The sequence below is a fragment of the Rattus norvegicus genome, chromosome 1 (genome assembly GCF_036323735.1).
Source record: "Rattus norvegicus strain BN/NHsdMcwi chromosome 1, GRCr8, whole genome shotgun sequence".
In the NCBI taxonomy this organism is placed as follows: domain Eukaryota; kingdom Metazoa; phylum Chordata; class Mammalia; order Rodentia; family Muridae; genus Rattus; species Rattus norvegicus.
Window position 1 is genome coordinate 122,833,056 of NC_086019.1, and position 21,163 is coordinate 122,854,218.

At 39.6% G+C, this 21,163-nt stretch overlaps 1 long non-coding RNA gene across 4 annotated transcripts; it reads left to right on the plus strand.

The window, feature by feature from the left end:
• Window positions 1-4,979: 4,979 nt before the first annotated feature.
• On the plus strand, window positions 4,980-19,866 carry LOC120099827 (uncharacterized). Of its 4 annotated transcripts, XR_010063015.1 has the most exons (5): window positions 4,980-5,297; window positions 8,100-8,243; window positions 15,852-15,989; window positions 17,831-18,002; window positions 18,825-19,866. It is a non-coding gene; the product is annotated as an uncharacterized LOC120099827 (long non-coding RNA). The 4 variants fall into 4 exon arrangements; XR_005499109.2 differs by having other exon boundaries at window positions 17,831-19,866; XR_010063016.1 differs by lacking the exon at window positions 17,831-18,002.
• Window positions 19,867-21,163: the final 1,297 nt, after the last annotated feature.

Here is a 21,163-nt window from a genome sequence, read left to right on the forward strand (position 1 = left end):
AAGCTGATACAACCACTATGGAAATTAATCTGGAAGTTACTCAGAAATTTGGATGTAATACTACCTTAGGGCCTAGCTATCCCTTCCTGGGCATATACCCAAAAGATGCTGCAGCATATAACAAGAACATATGCCCCACTACGTTCATAACAGCCTTATTTATATTAGCTGGAAATCATCCAGCTGTCCTTCAAAAGAACGGATACAGAAAATATGGTATATTTACATAGTGGAGTATTACTCAGCTATTAAAAATCAATGTTTTAAGGAAAATCATAGGCAAATGGATGGAACTAGAAAATATCATCCTGAACGAGGTAACTCAGTCAAAAGATATACACATGATATGCACTCAAAGATAAGTGGGTATTAGACCAAAACCTCAGTATACTCAAGATACAATTCAAGACCATATTGAAGCCCAAGAGGAAGGAAGGCCAAAGTGTGAATGTGTCAGTCCGTCTTAGAAGGGGGAACAAAATATTCACAGGTAAAATACAAGGAAAAATAGTGGAGCCATCTAGTCTGCCACACCTGTGGATCCATCCTATATGCAGCTACCAAACCCACTCACTATTGCTGATGAGAAGTGCTTGATCTCCAGAGTTTGATATGGATGTGTCCTGAGAGGCTCTGCCAAAGCCTTACTGATCCAGTTGAGGATGCTTGCAGCTTATCATCGGACTGAGCATGGGAAAACCAATGGAGGCATTAGAGAAAGGACTGAAGGAACTGAGGGGCTTTGCAAATTCAAAAAAGGAACAAATAATTCAAAAGTCCCATCCCTCCCCAAGGTCCCCATGTACTAAACCACCTCCAAAGAGTGCAAATGGAGGAACCCATGGCTCCAGCCACATATACATCAGTGGATAGCTTGCTGCTTTGAATGTTTGATTTCCCAGTATAGTAAAGTGTCAGAGTGGTGAGGTGGGAGTGGGTGGGGGGAAGAAGGATCATCCTCATATGAGCAGGGGAGGGGTTATGGATGGGTAAGGGGTATGGGTGAGGGGGAACAGGGAAAGAGGATAACATTCGAAATGTTAAGTATTAAAATTATAAAAAATGAAAAAATAAAGGATGAAAAAACTTAAGGATTCAGTGGATTCCCAAGTCTCCTGACACAGAAGAGAAATATCAATTAAGAAATCAGTATTCAAAATGAATTGAAAATGATGTAGTGGGGAGAAAATATTAGACCAGATCCTCCCTACTGCACATAATAAACCCAGAACAATTGTCCTAGCCCCACATAATAGAAGAATACTCTTTCAAAAGATGGAGCGTCCCAAGGGACATTAACACATCCAATCGGGTGATAAAAGACTTTGTGGGTTCAAAGAGAGAGAGCTACAGAGATCACCTTACCTTCCAGTTTCAAAGCAGATAGAGGAAACTACTTTGCTAATGATAAATACAGCAACAATTAATTACAATCAAGAAACTGGAAGCAATTACAATTTAGAAATATGACATTCAGGGTAATCAACCCAACAGGACAGGCAATACCAGTGAGTGAGCAGGGGCCATCGCTGGACAGTTTTACCACAGCTATAGGCAGGCTTATGTTCAGACTATCCAGTACCAGCCCACGACATGTTCAGTTCAAGGGTAGAAGAGATTGAAGGAAGTGAGATTACTAGACAGCAGAGAGAGGAGCTGGGCCATTTGCAGCATATGACTAAGTAGGAGGCTACTTTGATGGAGCACTTACCCATGAGAGAATGGTATGGGGATACCCTAGAGAAATAAAGTTGTTTTGTCATGAGGTAATCATTTAAACCAGTGATTAGCATCGCATCAGCAGCCTGAAATACATAGACTTCATCTATTTTGCTTGCATTCTGCATTGGGGTAGAATGAGAAATAAGGAAATAGATCAATATTCTGATTTCAATGTTGAGTGTTACTGGCTTGTTTGTAGCATCTCTGCCCACCAGCAATGTAGAGCAGTGGTGATCTTCACTAGTCCAGGGAAATGCACCAGCAGGTGGCCCAAACCCCTCAAGTAGTGATACTCCAGCTGACTAGAAGAAAGAGGAAAGAAAGTAATAAGGATCCGAGGAGTCTTGATGGTGCCTGTGCTTTGGACTTTTTATCTTAATCTTTTAAACATTATTGTGTTCAATAAAAAGCTAAACTTTTTTTAAAAAACGTTCTGAAATTTCCACCTCACCACCTTAGCAGTTGCACAGAATTCCAAGACAGAGGATTCCATCCTTAATTCTGTCCAAATGTACACACGATGATCAGAATTTGTAGAATGATAAATACTTCTGAAATCATAATTATTTTGTGGCAAGATTTTTCCACGTATACTCAATTTTCCTTAATTTCAGGAAATTGCAATGAGACTTTTTTATTAGATATTTTATTTCTTTATTTACATTTCTAATGTTATCTTGTTTTAATTTCCACTCTATAACCTCCCTATCATACAATCCCTTCCCCCTACCTCTATGAGTTTGCTCCCTCACCCACCCACCCACTCCCACCACACAGACCTTGTATCCTCTTATGCTGCAGCATTGAGTCTGCACAAGGGCCTCCCCTACAATTGATGACAGATAAGGCCATCCTCTTCTATATATGCAACCAGAGCCGTGGGTCCCTCTATGTGTACTCTTTGGTTGGTGGGTTAGTCCCTGGGACTTCTGGAAGGTCGGAATAGTTGATATTGTTCTTTACATGGGGTTTCAAACCCCTTTAGATCCTTCAGGTCCTTCAGTCCTTTCCCTAATTCCTAGATTTAAAAATTTGTTTGTATATTGGCATTCCCCTTAATAAGTATCTGTGGCATGTTTCCAGTGCTTATGGAGGCAAGAAAACAGTGCCTCACATCTCCTGGGACTAGAGACATATATATGTTTGTGAGATGAAATATGGGTACAGAAATTTGAATTTGGGTACTCTGGAAAAGCTTTAGAGCTATTAAGTGCTGTGTCATTGGTCATATCACAAGTCAATTTCTAAACACCCACCTTAGTTACTAATTTTAACATTCAGGCTCAGGATAAAAGGTTTGAATGCCCTTATCACAGATGATGCTGCAGACTAGACAAGGGTATCCACATATTGAAGGAATACAAAAGGCTATAGTTATGTAATATTTTGACTTAGATAAGTAATTTCAACATCTTATGTCAGTGACAGAAAACAATGTAAGAATGTTATATGAGCTATATCTTATAAATTGGTTCTAGGCCCCTATTCTTGATTTTGTATAGAAATAGTAACATAAAATATAATCATCAATGTGAAAATCAACTTACATAAAAACGTTCACACACGGTAGAAAATTCTAAATCTTGTTCAGATCAGTGTTATTATTTATATAAAATATAAATAAATTATATTTATAATAAATATATAAATGAAATAATTTATGTAAAATGTAAAATAAGTTATGGCAGAAAAATAGAGTAAAAGTGTTATCAGCTGAAGTTATCTGGACTGGGTTACATTTGTTTTCCCTGGGTATTTAGTACCATTGATTCTCAAATCTAGCCACTATTTAAGCTCAGCTTGATACTTCCCATTTTGAACACATTTATGACTCTCAAACTAAGCTAAACACATTTTGCAATTTCTAGGAATGAAATTAAGTTATATTTCACTACGGAGATGTTCTTACCAAATTTTGTCATACTTTGTTACTATCTCATAGAAGCCCTTCCTTTTCTAATGAGAGACTGAAATGGAGTTGATACAAGGGGAGGAGAGATAGGGAGAAACTGGGAGAGGTAAAGGGGAAACTGTAACCAAGATGTTTGTATGATTAATCTATTTTCAATAAAGTAAAACAAAATTTAATCATCTAAAAATTGACTGTCTTTAATAAAGTTTCATTTAAGATCTAGAACTCTTTTTCAGGATATCTGTACTCTTTTACATAAAATTGTATTTTAAAAAGAACCGTTTTTAAAGGACTGAGATATCACCACCCTGCACAAATGAATGTGCTTATTCTCCCTAGCCATTTACTAGATGACGTCTTATCGCTTCGATCCTACCTCACCCAGTCTCTGCTTAATAATTGTCTGTCCAATGATGCTTCACATAGTCCTTGGCTATAAATAAATCCTCCAGATCATCTGGTGTATTCTGATATAATCTTAATCTCCCAATCAAAAGACTATGTCGGAGTTTCTTTTACTGTCATAATGGTCAGCATATCTATGTCCAGTTCAAGTACTGAATAGTTAAAACACACACACTCACAAACACAAACACACACACACACACACACACACACACACACACACACACACACACACTCAGACAAATCGATGAGTGAAACATTCCTGTTTAGATATATTGGTAGAAAAATTACTGGATGTCAGAGTGAAAAGCAAAACGTGTGTAAAACATACACACTGTATTTAAGAAAAGCCCATTGAAGGTTTTATTTTTAAGACTTTTTTTTTTCTTTTTTTCGGAGCTGGGGCCCGAACCCAGGGCCTTGCGCTTGCTAGGCAAGAGCTCTACCATTTTGCTAAATCCCCAACCCCCTATTTTTAAGTCTTTAAACCTGAAATTTCAATGCAAAATTTTTACTTTAAAACTAAAGACGGATTAATCCACTCCATTCCCCGCTACCCGGGTTTAACGCCAGAGTATTTTCCTTAGCTTTAAAAAAGCCACTATTCTCTTTAGTATTCATTTATAAAGCTACAACTACAGAATAGGAGCTCAACAGAAAGAGGCGCGTCTCTTAAAATCCGTATGATTGCAAGGTCATTAACTAATCGATTTAGGATTACATCTAAACGTGAAAAACGAAAAACCGCGAACCGCTCCGGGTTCCTGAGACAACAGGAAGTTAAGTCATCGTGACAGTGCATCTCTCTTTGTGGCTCGGGGAAATCCTCAAAGAAGAGACACTTTGGTCCCTGTGGTTTCTAAATCTTTCCTCCGCAGGCTCCTCCCATCCTACACGGGGGTTGTGACGCATTTCCTGCAGTTGCTATGCCAACCGGCGAGTAAAACCGGAAAAAAAAAATTAGAGCTGGAGGGTAGTGAAAGTTAACAGAAGCAGTTTTAAAGTTGATTAGTGGGTTTTCTACAGTCGATATTGTCGATATTCTCCAGAAAGCATGAGAACAGTCTAGGAGTATAATGTTAAGAAAAATTGTAAAAATCGCAGGGAACATCGCCAAAAGAAACTTCACCGCGGACTTCATGAGGCTGCAGAGGAAAAAAAAAATGACTAAACCACAGAGACCGAAGTTTCTTTGTGAATTCCCTGCGAATCACCCCTTTGAGAATTAGTTCAGGCAGAAGCAATGAAATCGTAAATGGTGAAAATTATTGTGCATAAATTATAATACTACAATTTCTAGTGAACTTTCTTCGGTATTTTAATGTACATTCAAGACGTTAAAATTTCTTTAAATATACAACGAAGTTAGCACAACTTGACCTTTTAACAAATACTGTTGCATGGTTAGATCATATAACAGTTGTATATTTCATAGTAGAATAGAAAACAAGTTGAAACTTTTAAAGAAAAATAAACACGATCCCCTGGAGCCTGTTAGATGTAGCTTTTAGAGTTTAGATTTGGAGAGAACACGACTGTTATATTTTGCCAAGTAGTAACTGAAATATTTGGGGAGCATTGGATAGTGTTACAAATTTATTATTATTTTTTATGGTGAAGATACCTATGCATTCCAATTCAATAAACACATTGCATATGTTTACTGGTTTGAATGAATGTGTGTAAACCCGAATGGAATTATTAGACCATTTAGAAAATTTGTAGGAGTTTTTAATTTTTAGTTCTTGATTCCAGATACTAAACTAGGATATCACATATACTTGCCTAGTTTGTTTAACTCTTGGCTACATGCCTTAGAAAGATAAGGGGCTTTATGATTTTCTCTCTTCTTCCTTAACTTTAAAGTTTCTTAAAATTCCAACTATTTATTATTCTGAAATGATTGCATACAATTTTGATTATAATATAAATGATTATAATCTCATGTATTTGGAAAGATGAGGGCATTAGATTGCAGTTACTAGACTTGTGTGCACTTCAGAACAACTTTAAAATTATATTCCCTTAATGATATTGAAACTCTATCACAGAAGAATATGATTCAGAAGTAAAACTGATATTATTTTTCAGATATGTATATTGTAATTGGAATAACTATATAGATTAGGAAACTAGTAAGGGAGTGTGGGAATGAATTTAAGGAAAAGGAGTGCTTCATAAACCAGTACTATAAAGGGATCAAGTAAAAATATTCCGTGAATCCTTAAATGTTGAGGTGGATAGAAAAGCATGATAACAGAGGGAATACAGAAAAGGATAAATGATACTTGAGGAATTTTGAATAATATTTATGGCGAGCAACTAAATGTACATGTCGATATTTTAACAATAGGGTTAACAGATAACAGAATAACAACTTCTCTACCGGACACTACAGGCTAACAAATATAAAATCTAATACCAGAAATGGGTTACCTCTGGATTTGTTTTCCAGGGAGATCCTATTCATTGCAGTGGTTTTGAAAACATATTTGGTTACCCTCCCGAATTTGAAAGTAAGGTTCTTTAGCTTAAGACACTACATTCTTTAGTTATAGATCAGTGGGAAATCAATATAAAATTTCCCTGTAAGTTTGATACCTAATGGATAGCTTTCATGGCATTTGAAGCAGTTCTCTGCCACAAGAGGAGAAAAGTACTTAATCACACCAGGCTTTGAATCCCATTGATAATAATGATTGTCCTGTCCAAAAAAAAAAATGCCAACTGATAAAATAGTTATATGAATTTCTTGGCTATAAATAATAGTTTTCAAATAGGGTATAAGGCCCATTCCAAAAAATAAAACCCATAACTTTTATTGTTATTAGGGCCAGGAACCTGTGGGTAATTAGACACAATACCCTTGGAAAGTACCTACTACTGTTATTGCTGTGATCATAGTATTTAATTAATTTCTAATAGCTTAGTGTTCATACTTTGATATATCCTTAAGTCTTCCAAATCAACTAGAGAGGAAAAAATACATCAAATATCTAGGCATTTCTTTTGTCGAATCAGAAAAGCAGTAATACATATTATATAAATTAATATATGTAAATTTTGTTGATAAGGCTACATATGGATTTATTTGTAAAAGTGTAGCACAGTGATATACACAGATTAGGATTCACATAACTATGGTGAATATATTTCTCTGAATTATAAACACTTTGTTATTTAAATAGTGAAAAAAGAGACATAGTAATGCATATTAATACCATTTATAAGCCTATCTGTGGAAAGGAGAATGGCAATGACAATGTCGATAATGTACTGTTATTTCCTGTTGCTAGCATCAGTTTACAATCTGAATCTTATGTTTTTCTTTCTTTTTTACCTTCTTTTACCATCTGCATGATGAAATTAATAAATTGCACCGAATTATATAGAAAATCAAATTGTATTAGCATTAATCTATTTCACTTTCTTACATTTCTCTATGTGGCACTGACAATTCTTTGTCTTAATTCCTCTTCTTTTTATATACAATATGAAATAAAGGTAAGATCAAAATGTTTAATAAAATTAAAAGTTGATATATTTAAATTCAGGGAGTCCACACACTCCAGTTTCATCTATTATGAGTGAAACACTTACTAAACTGTGGTCTTTGGAACTAACTGCTCTCGATTTGCATTTATAAATAATGGTACACAGGAGTATATTTGACATGTGCTACAAAACTGGGTCAATAGTCAAGTTTAAAAGCCCATCAACTCCATTCAATTCAAATAATCCCTATGTTGGTAAACATTTATATTGTCTTTATATAGATGAAAAATTGCGTTGGGCAGGGTTCTATTTTGGGGTGTTTCCTATAGTGAAAAATTTTCATATGCAGAATGGAGATCTTTTAAGAACCCCAATAGAAAAACAATTTTGTAACAAAATAACAAATTTTAATGTTCAGATTTTGCCTATGAGTTTTCAGTTCAAGACATATTAGAATAAACTTGTAGCACTTAGCTAAAAGTACATGTTTAAAAACGTAACAAGTAGTATTTTATAGTAGGCTACTGACACTGCTAAAAATATGTGACACCTTGCTACCCCACAGGGAATTCCTTTCTCCTGCTACTTGAGCCCTCTGAGCTGCTCTCTGAGTCTCTGGGGAAAGGAAAGCTGCAGTGAGCATCCTGCCATCCCAGGGAACTCCATTCTCCTGCTACTCCTCCACCTCCATCACTACTTATTCATACTGGTAAGTTTCCATTCTCCCACCCAACATCTTTGTTCTCAGAGCACTCTGGGACAAGTCCAATTTGCCCTGAGCAACCTGCCATCACAGGGGAACCTCCAGTCTCCTGCCAACCCTCTGTAGACCTTCAGCAGACCCACGGCTCATGAACCACAGAGAATTGCAGGTCCATAACCAAATACTCTGAGGATATTCATCAGAGGCCTGCCCCACCAGGACCATAAAGGTTCATCTCCCTCTCAATACCTACTTCAACAAGAATATCCAGGGACTAAAGCCATTCAGATGGTTAAAGTCCCTCAAAAGAACACAACAAGGGAGGGAGAATGACCTCACCACCTGGTCAGGTGGGCACTCCTGAGGCTGCAGAGCAGAAGAGACCACCAACACTGCCCACCCTTGCCTGGTGAACTCAAGACACAGGCCCACAGGAACAGCTGAAGACCTGTAGAGAGGAAAAATTACACGCCCGAAAGCAGAACACTCTGTCCCCATAACAGGCTGAAAGAAAACAGTAAAACAGGTCTACAGCACTCCTGACACACAGGCTTATAGGACAGTCTAGCCACTGTCAGAAATAGCAGAATAAAGTAACACTAGAGATAATCTAATGGCGAGAGGCAAGCGCAGGAACCCAAGCAACAGAAACCAAGACTACATGGCACCATCGGAGCCCAATTCTCCCATCAAAACAAACATGGAATATCCAAAAGCACAAGAAAAGCAAGATCTAGTTTCATAATCATATTTGATCATGATGCTGGAGGACTTCAAGAAAGACATGAAGAACTCCCTTAGAGAACAAGTAGAAGCCTACAGAGAGGAGTCACAAAAATCCCTGAAAGAATTCCAGGAAATCATAAATAAACAAGTAGAAGCCCATAGAGAGGAGTCACAAAAATCCCTGAAAGAATTCCAGGAAAACACAATCAAACAGTTGAAGGAATTAAAAATGGAAATAGAAGCAATCAAGAAAGAACACATGGAAACAACCCTGGATATAGAAAACCAAAAGAAGAGACAGGGAGCTGTAGATACGAGCTTCACCAACAGAATACAGGAGATGGAAGAGAGAATCTCAGGAGCAGACGATTCCATAGAAATCATTGACTCAACAGTCAAAGATAATGTAAAGCAGAAAAAGGTACTGGTCCAAAACATACAGGAAATCCAGGACGCAATGAGAAGATCAAACCTAAGAATAATATGTATAGAAGAGAGTGAAGACTCCCAGCTCAAAGTACCAGTAAATATCTTCAACAAAATCATAGAAGAAAACTTCCCTAACCTAAAAAAAGAGATACCCATAGGCATACAAGAAGCCTACAGAACTCCAAAAAGATTGGACTAGAAAAGAAACACCTCCCGTCACATAATAGTCAAAACACCAAACGCACAAAATAAAGAATATTAAAAGCAGTAAGGGAAAAAGGTCAAGTAACATATAAAGGCAGACCCATCAGAATCACACCAGACATTTTGCCAGAAACTATGAAGGCCAGAAGATCCTGGACTGATGTCATACAGACCCTAAGAGAACACAAATGCCAGCCCCGATTACTGTATCCTGCAAAACTCTCAATTAAAAAGACCTAAAAGTAATAAGAAAAAAAGGTGAAGAGTCCAAGATCCAAGGCCCAGAAAATATTCTCCATAAAATCATAGAAGCAACCTTCCCCAACCAAAGAAAGAGATGCAAATAAACATGCAAGAAGCTTATACAATACCATCTAGACTGTACCATGAAAGAAAATACACCTGGCTTGTAAAAATCAAAACATAAAATCTACGAGTAAAAAAAAATATTAAAAGCAATTAAGGAAAAAAGGTCAGGAAAAATACAAAGGCAGATCTATTAGAATTACACCCAGATTATCAATTGGGTTTCTGAAATCTAAAAGGGCCTGGACAAATATCCTGCAACCTCTGAAAAAACCACAAGTGCCAACATATATTACTACACACAGCAAAACTCTCAATCACCATAGAAAGAGAAAACAAGAAACTTCAAGACAAATCCAAATTCAGAAGATATCTATCCACAAATCCTTCCCTACAGAAAATACTAGGAAGAAAATCCCAACCCAGTAAGGATACTGTGTACAAGAAAACATATTAGATATGCAATTATATATCAGAGAAAACAAGGAAATCATTCAAATTCTCTCTCTCTCTCTCTCTCTCTCTCTCTCTCTCTCTCTCTCTCTCCCTCTCTTTCTCTCTCGCTGTCTTGCACATTTCCTCGTTCTAACACACACACAAACACACACACACACACAAACACACTCACTCTACCACCAACATGCAAATAGCAGGGAAATAACAATCATTGGTCATTAATATCTTTCATCCCCAATGGATTCGATTTTCTTAAATAAAAAAAAAAGATATAGGTTGAAAGAATGCATGCAAAAACAGGACCCATCTTTATTTTGCATAAAAGAAACAAACTCAGCCATAACACATTACCTCAGGAAAAAGGCGAAAAAAAAAAAAAAAAAAAAAAAAAAAAAAAAAAAAAAAACCTTTTCAAGCCAATGGAACAAAGCAGCAAGCTGAAATAGCCAACCTAATAACTAATAAAATAGACGTTCAAACAAAATAAGTAAAAAAAAAAATCACGGGTCAGGCCACTGCATACTTATCAAAGAAAAAAAATCTACCAAAATGGTACCTCAATCAGAACTTATATGCCTCAAAGACAAGGGCACCAATATTTCTAAAAGAAACATTGTTACAGCCTAAATTGCACATCAAATCCCTCACATTAATATCGAAAGACTTTAAACTGACAGAACATCCACTCAAAAACTAAGCAGAGAAATAATAAAACTAATAGACTTTTTGAATCAAATTGTCCTAACGTCTATAGAATATTTCATCCAAACACAAAAGAATATACCTTCTTGCACCTCATGGATTTTTCTCCAAAATTGACTATATAGTCAGTCCCAAAGGAAGCCTCAACGGATATAATAAAATAGGAAGAAACTTTGTTATCAGAACACCATATATTAAATCTGGATTTCAACAACAAGAAGCTCACTGTAAAACATATACATTCATGGAAATTCAATTTTTTTTCATTTTGATTTTTGGATGTTTTCTATTAATATTTCAAATATTTCCTGATTTCTTTTCTATAAACTCCCTATACCGTCCCATCCACTTTTTCCTAAAAGATTGTTCCTCCTCTGCCACAACTCAACTTCCCTTCCACCCTCCCTGTCCTGACATTCCCCTATACTGGGAAGTCTAGCCTTGGAAGGACAAAGGGCTTCTCCTCTTGTTGGTTCCCATCAAGGCCATCCTCTATGACATATGCAGCTGGATCCAGGGGTCCGTCCATATGTACTCATTGGGTCGTGGTTTAGTCCCTGGGAGCTCTGGTTGGTTGGTATTGTTGTTTTTTGGGGATCACAAGCCCCTTCAGCTCCTTGAATCTTTTCCCTAACTCCTCCAATGGAGAGTCCATTCTCTGTTCAATGGTTTGCTATTAGCATTTGCCTTTGTATTTGTCAAGTTCTGGCTGAATATTTCAGCAGACAGCAATATCAGACTCCTGTCACCACAGATTTCTTAGCTTCGTCAATATTGTCTAGTTTTGGTGGCAGTATGTATAAGGGCTGGATCCCCAGGTGGACTAGTCTCTGAATGGCCATTCCTTAAGTCTCTGCTGCACTTTGTTGCCATATCTCTTCCTATAAATATGTCATTCCCATTTTAAAGAAGGGATGAAGTATCCACACATTGGTCATCCTTCATCTAGAGCTGCATGTGATCTGTGGATTGTATCTTGGATAATTTGAGCATTTGGGCTCATATTCACTTATCAGTGAATGTATACCATATGTGTTTTTTTTTGTGATTGGGTTTCCTCACACAGGGTGATATTTTCTACTTCAATCCATTTGACTATGATTTTCATGAAGTCATTGTTTGGATAGGTGTACCCCCTTTTCATTGTGTAGGTGTACCCCCTTTTTCTGTATCCACTCCTTTTTTGAACGGCATTTGAGTTCTTTCCAGCCTCTGGCTATTATAAGTAAGGATGCTATGAACATAGGAGAGAATGTGTCCTTGTTATAAGTTGGAGCATCTTTTGGGTATATGCCCAGGATAGGTAAAGCTTGGTAATCAGGTAGTACGATGCCTGATTTTTTGAGGAACCTCAAGATTGATTTTCAGAGTGGTTGTACCAGATTGCAATCCCACAAACAAGGGAGGAGTGTTCCTCTTTCTCCACATCCTGGCCAGCATCTGTTGTCACCTCTGTTTTGACCTTAGCCATTCTGACTTGCATGAGGTAGAGTCTCAGGGTTTTTTGTTTTACATTTCTGTGATGTGAATAGGAACGTTGAACATTTCTTCACGTACTTCTCAGCCATTGGATATTCCTCAGCTTAGAATTCTTTGTTTAGCTCTGCAACCCATTTGTAATAGGGTTATTTACCTCTGTGGAAACTAACTACTTGAGATCTTTGTATATATTGGATATTAGACATCTATCGGATGTAGTATTGGTAACGATGTTTTCCCAAACTGTTGACTGCCATTTTATCTTAATGACAGTGTTTTTTGTCTTACAGCAAACAGCAAGTTGTCAATTCATTTAGGCAAAAACTATCCAGAACCACAAAAGAATTTCTGAGGAACTCACTATCCCTGACCTCAAGCAGTATTACAGAGCAATAGTGTTAAAAACTGTCTGGTATTGGCACAGAGACAGGCAGGTAGATCAGTGGAATAGAATTGAAGACTCAGAAGTGAACTCACACAACTATGTTCAGTTGACCTTTGAAAAAGGAGCTAAAACCATCCAATGCATAAAAAGATAGCATTTTCAATAAATAGTGCTATTTCAACAGGAGGTCAGTATGTAAAAGAATGCAAATTGATCCAAATAACCATATTACAAATGGAGTACAGAGCTAAACAAAGATTTCTCAGCTGAGGAATATCGAATGGGTGAGAAGTACCTAAAGAAATGCTCAATATACTTAGTCATCAGGGAAATGCAAATAAAAACAACCCTAAGATTCCACCTCACACCAGTCTGAAGAGCTAAGATAAAAAAATTCACATGAGAACAAATGCGGCAAGGATGTGGAGAAAGAGGAACACTCCTCCATTGTTGGTGGGATTGAAAACTGGTACCACCCCTCTGGAAATCAGTCATTCTGAGTAAGGTAACCCAGTCACAGAAAACACAGATGGTATGGACTAACTGATAAGTGGATATTAACCCCAAAGCTCGAATTGCCCAGGATACAATCTACAGACCACAGGAAGTTCAAGAAGATGGGTGACCAAAGTTGAGAATGCTTGACTTCTTCTTAAAAGGGGGAACAAAAATATTTATAGTATGGATATGGAGGCAAAGTTTGGAGGAGAGACTGAATAAATGGCCATTCAGAGCCTGCTCCACCTGTGTACAATATTTATATAGCCACCAAGATTATATGAGATTGATGAAGCTAAGAAAGGCATGCCGTAAATGAATGAAAGAGCTGAAAGGGCTTGCAACCACTTAAAAACAACAATGCCAACCAGCCAGAGTTCCCAGGGACTAAAGAACTATGTAAAGACTGTACATAGACAGACCCATGGTTCCAACTGCATATTTAGCAGAGGAAGGCCTTGTTGGGAACCAACGGAAAGAAGCCTTTGGTCCTGCCAAGGTTGGACCTCCAGTGTAAGTGAATGTTCGGAGGTGGGAAGGGGAGGTTGATGGGGAGGGGAACACACCTATAGAAGAAGGGGATAAGAATGGGATAGGGGGTTTATGTCCAGAAAACAAGGAAAAGGAAGAGCATATGCAATGTATTAAAAATATTTAAAATAGAAAAAAAGAAAAAAAACTCAGATGCTCGCAAGGACGTGGAGAAAGAGAAACATTCCTCCATTGTTGGTGGAATTGCAAACTGGTACAATCACTCTCAAAATCAGTCTGGAGTTAACTCAGTAAATTGGACATTGCACTACCTGAGGACCCAGCTATACCTCTCTTGGACATATACCCAAAAGATGCTCCAACATTCAACAAAGACACATGTTTGACTATGTTCATAGAAGCCTTATTTATAATAGTCAGAATTTGGAAAGAACCAAGATAAACTTCAACAGAATGGATTCAAAGAATGTCGTACATTTACAAAATGGACTACTACTCAGGTAGTAGTAGACAATGACTGAAATTCATAGGCAAGTGAAATGAACTAGAAAATATCATCGTGAATGATTTAACTCAATCACAGAAGAACACAAGGGGTATGCACTCATTAATAAGTGGATATAAGCTAAAACCCTCAAATTATCAAAGATGCAATCCACAGACCACAGGAAGCTTACAAAGAAGGATGACAAAAATGTGGATGTTCCCACTCCTTCTTAATTGGGGAAAAACTATATCCATAGGAGGGGATGTGGAAGCAAAATTTAGAGAAGAGACTCAAGGAATGGCCATTCAGAGCCTGTCCTACATGTGATCCATATATATATATATATATATATATATATATATATATATATATATATACAGCCAACAAAACTAGATAAGATTGATGAAGCTAGAAAATGCATGCTGAAAGGGACCAGATATATATCTCTCCTGAGAGACACAACCAGAGTACTTCCAATACCGAGGTCAATGCTAGCATCAAACCACTGATCCGACAACAGGACCCCCGTGGGAGGAATTAGAGGAAGTATTTAAAGTGTTGAAGGAGCTTGCAACCTGCAACAATGAACAACAATGCCAACCAACCAGAGCCTCCAGGAATTAAACCATTACCCTAAGACTGTACATGGACTGACCCAGAGCTCCTACTGCATGTGTAGCAGAGAATAGCTTTGTTGGGGCACCACTGGAATGGGAAGCCCTTGGTCCTGCCAAGGTTGAAACACAAGTACAGGGGAATATGGCAGGAGGGAGTAAGGGGGATGTATGTGGGGAATATCCATATGGGGGTGGGGGAAGGAAGGGGATGGAGGATTATGAACAGGAAACCTGGAGGGGGAATAACATTTGAAATGTATGTAAAGAAATATATCTAATATTTTTTTTAAAAAGGAGATATCTTATAATTCTGACTGCAACACAGTTTTTGTTTCTGTTTTTGTTTTATACCACATAGGTATTTGGTAGCATATTCAATCAAAACCTCATTCAGTTAAAAAAAAAATCAAATTTCCACCAATGCTCTAACCAGGTGCACAATTCACACAGACACAGTTGTAAATTCTTAGCGATATCCTACTGTGTGAGGAGTTGTCCGAGGAGCTGTCCTCACAGATGTGAGGAGCTGTCCGAGGAGCTGTCCTCACATATGTGAGGAGCTGTCCTCACAAACTCCATTACAAGATGGCACCGGCATCCGGCAGAACGCACCTAGTAAAAAGGGCAATACGCAGGCGCCTGGTAACTTCCCTACTCAAAGGGACACGTACATTTTGGTACGTCATCTGGCATAATTGGCAGCGACCAGTCAGAGAGTGACACGTCCTAGGCGAGGATAGTTTCCTATATAAGGGACGGTTATTCCTCACTCTCCATCTCCCCATTGTAAGCTTATGCTCTCCCTCTCAAGATGCATTAAAGCTTTTCTGCAGTAGGATCCTGTGTGTGCCGCATCGTTCCTGCTGGCGAGACGTAGCGCGGGACATCTGGTGCCGAAAACCCGGGAAAGACCTCGCCATCGTCAGCACCTTCGGAGATCCCTTGGCGACAAGGAGGATTCAGAACTGCAGGTAGATACGTTCGGAGAGGCAGCCCTCTCTTGGACTTTGGTCTGGGGTTGTCACCACCTTGGGAAGGATTTGTTGAGGCTATAGTATTTGTCCTGGGAGCCACCCTACTCTTGATGTTCTCTTTTCACCGTTTTCGCTGTTAAAAGGACGATCACAGCAGCTGAAGGCGCGTCTCAGTCTCTCGTATATAAGTGAGCTTCACGCAGCTCCCTTTTACCTTCGATTTTGACTGTTGAGTAGCAAGGACGCGATAAGGCCGACATAGATAAGCGACACCGTCCGGGGAGGCGCGTGTAAGACTCCCGTACATAAGAGAGCAGCGTGTCCATCTCTACCCTTTCATCTCACGCCTTGTCAGACGGACGTAGATAAGCCGCCGGCGTTCCTGGCCCATCATGGGATCCTCACAGTCTGTGGTCACGGCCTTGGAAACAGTGTTAAAGCAGAGGAACATCAAAATTGGAGGAGGAACACTTAAAAACTTTGTGAAGGAGGTGGAGAGGGTGGCGCCTTGGTTTGCCTGTTCAGGCTCGTTTACAATTGTCTCATGGAACAAACTTGGAAAAGACCTTGACAGAAAATTGGCGGAAGAGGATCTGCGCCTAGGGACCAAAGCTATATGGAAGCTGGTTAAGAATTGTTTAAAGGATGAAACGTGTAAGGCAGCAGTAGTAGAAGGACAGGCCACTCTCGATGTAGTCCGGGAAAGTCTGTCAGAAACCGAACGTAGTGAGAGGTTGGGCGCGCGCAAGAAAAAAGACATCCTAAGAAAGAAAAAGGGCCCTCCCGGTAAGTCCGCAGACAAGGGAGCGTTGAAATTTTCAGATTCCAACACTTCCTCCTCTACACATAAACCAGGAGGGGCAGCCAGCCTATACCCTGTGAAAGACCTAGAAGCACTGAACCTCGACAGTTCTGAAAGCTCTGAAAATAATACCTTAGACTCAGAAGAGGAGGCCGAGCTAGTGCTGTTAGTATTCTTGAAACCGCCGGTATAATTAAAACCACTAGTAAGGTGGCAGATATTTTCCGAAAAATCCAAATTATCCTATTAAATAGAAGATTCCCTGTATACATTACTCATATACGGGCCCATTCTGGACTCCCTGGCCCAATGAGTTCAGAGAATGATTTGGCTGACAAAGCCACAAAAATGATAGCTGTGGCCCTGGCCTCTCCTTTAGAGGCCGCTAAAGCCTTTCATGGCAATTTCCATGTCACCTCAGAAACTTTACGCCGCCGCTTCTCTATAACTAGAAAAGAGGCACGTGATATAGTCACCCAATGCCAACAGTGCTGCCAGTTCCTCCCAGTTCCTCACATCGGGGTCAACCCGAGAGGAATACAGCCATTGCAAATCTGGCAAATGGATGTTACTCATAATTCTACTTTTGGAAAATTACAGTATGTGCATGTATCTGTAGACACATGTTCTGGCATTCTACATGCCACCCCACTTACAGGAGAAAAAACAACACATGTCATTCAGCACTGCCTTGAAGCATGGAGTGCTTGGGGAAAGCCAAAATGTGTAAAAACTGACAATGGCCCTGCCTACACATCTCAAAAATCCCATCAGTTTTGTGCTCAGATGCAGGTTACCCACCTGACGGGCCTGCCCTACAACCCTCAAGGACAGGGAATCATAGAGCGTGCTCATTGGACGCTCAAATCATATTTAAATCTTGATGAAGCTGGACAAACAGCGGCTGAGGGACATTGCTCAGAGCCCAAGAGGACAAAAGAATTAGTCAAATGGAAGGATGTATTAACAAATGAATGGAAAAGGCCCGGATCCTGTTTTAATAAGATCCAGGGGAGCTGTCTGTGTTTTTCCACAGGACAATGAAAATCCCATATGGATCCCAGGACGACTTACTCTGAGCATCACAGCAAGTGATCAAGAAGGGACTGGGACTCCTGCACCTCCTCACTCTTCTTCCATGGATGCCAGCAACGGTGCAGGGCGAGCTAGGATGGGGAATAATGTCAACCTTTCCACTCCCGATGCCGGTGATGTACCACTAACAGGGATTTAGGGTTGGCCTATTTACCTAAGGATCCACAGGTTGAATGACTGAAAGAAAATAGGACTATTCCCCTTAAGGGCAGCCTTTGTTTTGGCATATTCAACAAAACATCTTTTGATCTCCCTTGCATTATGTTATATAATCAATCTTCTGCTTGGTTAAGGGAGGCCACATGGGGAACTGGTGAGGAGGACATTGTGGCTAACGCCACAGTTCTCTATGGTGGTGGCCTTACATTGCGTTAATGGTAGCTGCACTGATCTTACGCCCATGGCGATGCTACTTGGAGGTAAGGGCGAAAAGGGACGGTTGTCATTTTCCTGGATGGGGAACGTCAAACCTCCTGCCTCTGTCTGGACAGCTACTCATATAAAATATCGCAGTAGTTACCCGCATGCCTCGCTTTATCCCGATCCCTGTTGATACCCCGGGGACCATGACCTTATTTAGAGGAAAAAGAGATGTTGGTACTTCTGCAATTATTGCTGGCATTATTGCTATGACAGCAGTCGCTGCCTCGGTTACTGCCTCAGCATTGGCCTTGTCAAATTCAGTACAGACAACCCAAAGTATCAATGATTTATCGGCCACCATCTCTGTGGCTTGGGACAGACAGGCCTCGGCCAATACTCAGATATAGGGAGGCCTTATGCTTGTCAACCAACGTATAGATCTGGTCCGAGAGCAATTAGACATTCTATGGCAACTGGCCCAGCTTGGCTGTGATCAAAAACTCCCAGGCCTTTGTGTCACCTCCATATAATATGACAAATTTACCCTCTGCTAATCTAAGAGTCTTTCACAGCATCTGTTACAGAATTGGACCTCGGAGTTTGAACAGACACTTCGGGAGCTGAGAGCGACCATCATTCAAGTAAATTCTACCCGACTGGACCTGTCTGTGACGGAGGGATTGTCGTCCTGGATCACCTCAGCAGTCTCTTATTTCAAGGAATGGGTGGGAGTGGGATTTTTGGAGTGATCCTCTGCTGTGGATTAGTGTTACTCCTCTGGTTGCTTTGCAAATTGAGATCTCAAACAAAAAAGGACAAAGTAGTGATCACCCAGGCGCTTGTAGCCCTTGAACAAGGAGCGTCAGCCGATATCTGGTTGACCATGCTCAAGCAACAGGTCGCCGGCTGGACAGCTCTTGCACTCCTAGAACCTCGGTTCATTGCACAGGATTAGAGTGTCCGGCTTGAGCAGCCCATGAGGGGTGACGAACTTAGCATCGCACAGGGAAGTTCTACCAACTACACTCCCTGGAAGGCATGTCATATTACATGAGGGTTTCTGCCCCAGTTTTCCCTCCCTCGAAAAATGGCAGTGCGACGGGTCGGGAGTGCCCTGGGTCCCAACAACAGCCTAAGGGTATCTCTCTTGTACAGGTTCGCCAACTTTGTATGAGGATATGACCTATGTCTTCGCCCTCCTATATCTGGGTGTCCTGTTTGCTTAAAAAACAGAAAAGGGGGAGATGTGAGGAGCTGTCCGAGGAGCTGTCCTCACAGATGTGAGGAGCTGTCCAAGGAGCTGTCCTCACATATGTGAGGAGCTGTCCTCACAAACTCCATTACAAGATGGCACCGGCATCCGGCAGAACGCACGTAGTAAAAAGGGCAATACGCAGGCGCCTGGTAACTTCCCTACTCAAAGGGACACGTACGTTTTGGTACGTCATCTGGCATAATTGGCAGCGACCAGTCAGAGAGTGACACGTCCTAGGCGAGGATAGTTTCCTATATAAGGGATGGTTATTCCTCACTCTCCGTCTCCGCATTGTAAGCTTATGCTCTCCCTCTCAAGACGCATTAAAGCTTTTCTGCAGTATGATCCTGTGTGTGCCGCATCGTTCCTGCTAGCGAGACGTAGCGCGGGACACTACTGGATAGTGAATGGCTGGCAAATGCTCTTCAGCAGGCTGACCTTGAAGTCAAAGAACATCAAATCTAGCTGATTTCCTTCCAATAGACTATCTTTGATTTCTTTCCTTAGCCAACCTATAAAGCTTTCTTTTGGAGAACTTGCAATGAGCAATATGAAATCTAGATTATCTGTTCATTGTAGGTTCTAGTTTATTATCCTTCTCATAAGTGTTTTAGTTTCCTAAAATCCTGCATTATACTTGTATCCCCAGTCATGTCTGCAGGAATTGAGAAAAACGTGACGTTCATACAGAGCATAATACAATTCCTCATGATTAAAACCTGTAAACCTCTTGTATATGAGGTTACACAGAATTGAATTTTTATTAGTATATAAACAAAGATGGTTTGTCAGGAAATACCACTATGAGCATATTCTCTGTATGACTAAACATCTTCTTAAGAAAATACAAATTTAGAGAAGGATCAATTTCCTCCAGCACAACTAGAGAGATCCATGTAGCAGGGAGATGATGTATAGTCCGGATTCTTCTGTGTCATAAGAATACGATTAAAATCATTAACAGACGTTTTGTGGTAATTCATGATGTTAGGTATACTTTAAATGACAGTAAATCCTCAAAATCAATAGAATTTGAAAAATGCATCAGTTTTGCTGATACAGACTTAACGTTCTGAAAAAGTACAATTGCATAAAGTGAGTTTCTAAAAATCCTACACTATTGGTTATTGTTCTGTATTACTGTTTCAGTACATGTCTCTGGAGCATATTCCAGAAAGTCCTGAAAAGGCCAGAAGAAAGCCTCAGTTCACTTGTGATTGGCAAAACTGATCATGGTTAGCAGAATAGTAGGTGTTGAAAATTCAAAAGGTCCTCTGGAAGTGAAGTCAGTACTCTAACTGCTGAAAAATCCCTTAAGGAAAAGGCAGTTTTTTAAATGACACTTTACTAATATTAGAACTCCTTAAAATCAAAGTATCAATGTTTTGAGAAACCTGTATCACCTTCAGAGAAAGCTAGAGTATAAATGATTTCATCCACAAGGTGAGGATTGACTGCAAAGCATAGAGATGTAATATTTCTAATAGAACAGACAAAGTACTTTTCCGGTCTAGTGACATTGATTAAAAGTATGAACAATGATAATATGAGTCCTATCCTAGCACTGCTGGCTCTGTGAGGAAAGCAGAAATATCAGAATGAATTGCCGACCATTTTCACAGAAGTTGTGACACTCTATGTTATGAGGAGTGTGAC